We start from the raw sequence: 827 nt of genomic DNA on the forward strand, positions 1-827 counted from the left end.
AAAAAAAAAGCATACAATTGAAGAGACAAGCTTTGAGCACAGAAATCATTCTTTAGTACAAACCTGGGGAAAGGTACTGCGGTGAACTTTGTGGAGATCCAGAAGGTCTGTATTGCCAATCCTTCTGCTACAGGAGAAAAAGCAACTTTTATTCTTAAAGTTTGTCTTTATGCACACAGATCAAAGCACTACTCCAAGCTGAATCATTGTCAGTATCCTGAAGTCTTGATTACAGGTGCATACTTACGTAAACTATAAAACCAAGTTTTGTGCATATATTTTCACACTTGAAAAGAAAAGTAGGTAGACTTAAAAATTATGAATAAATGCCAGGAATACTTAGAAAAGCACAAGCAAAATTATCACCTTGCCAGCATAATAAAGTTGGACAGTTTAATTAAATTGAGTTAAACTGATTGAGTTAAACCGATACAAATCCCTGTGTGAACACCCTTATTTCCGACTGAGAGGAGCTTGTCTCAGCTTACCTTAAAAAACTGCTGCCGGACTAAATAAAACACAACTAAAAAGACTCATTTAAACCAAGTGTAGCAACTACACAGAAGTTTGCACTGGTTACTGTAAATCCATTTAAAATTGCACTTTTAATCAGACCTTGCAACGTTTGTATATAGGCAAGGCCTCATTCTTATGACATGACAATATCCAAAGGTTAGAGTTTATTGAGTCAAGATATCTACAAAGCAGGAAGAATAAACAAGTGATCACTGCTGTAATGTGGTTATTAGATGGATCTCACTGCATTTCATTATTTTGCCTTCTGCCCCTTTCCTCATTTCATCTTCAGCCTCCCCTCTCCCTTCTTG

General features: G+C 36.4%; 1 protein-coding gene across 3 annotated transcripts in view; it reads right to left on the reverse strand.

Annotated features, from left to right (window-relative positions):
* The window catches only part of ARHGEF18 (Rho/Rac guanine nucleotide exchange factor 18), a 55,112-nt gene that overhangs the window by 39,299 nt on the left and 14,986 nt on the right, over positions 1-827 (reverse strand). For 2 of the 3 annotated variants that reach the window (XM_019513643.1, XM_019513644.1), the window contains exon 3: positions 64-127. The exons of the other annotated variant lie outside the window; for it this stretch is intronic. The gene's annotated coding sequence lies outside the window, so the exon portion shown is untranslated. The remainder of the gene's footprint in view (positions 1-63; positions 128-827) is intronic. 3 annotated transcript variants of the gene reach the window in all.

Source organism: Gavialis gangeticus, unplaced genomic scaffold, assembly GCF_001723915.1.
Source record: "Gavialis gangeticus isolate Ggan-Ray unplaced genomic scaffold, GavGan_comp1, whole genome shotgun sequence".
NCBI lineage: Eukaryota > Metazoa > Chordata > Crocodylia > Gavialidae > Gavialis > Gavialis gangeticus.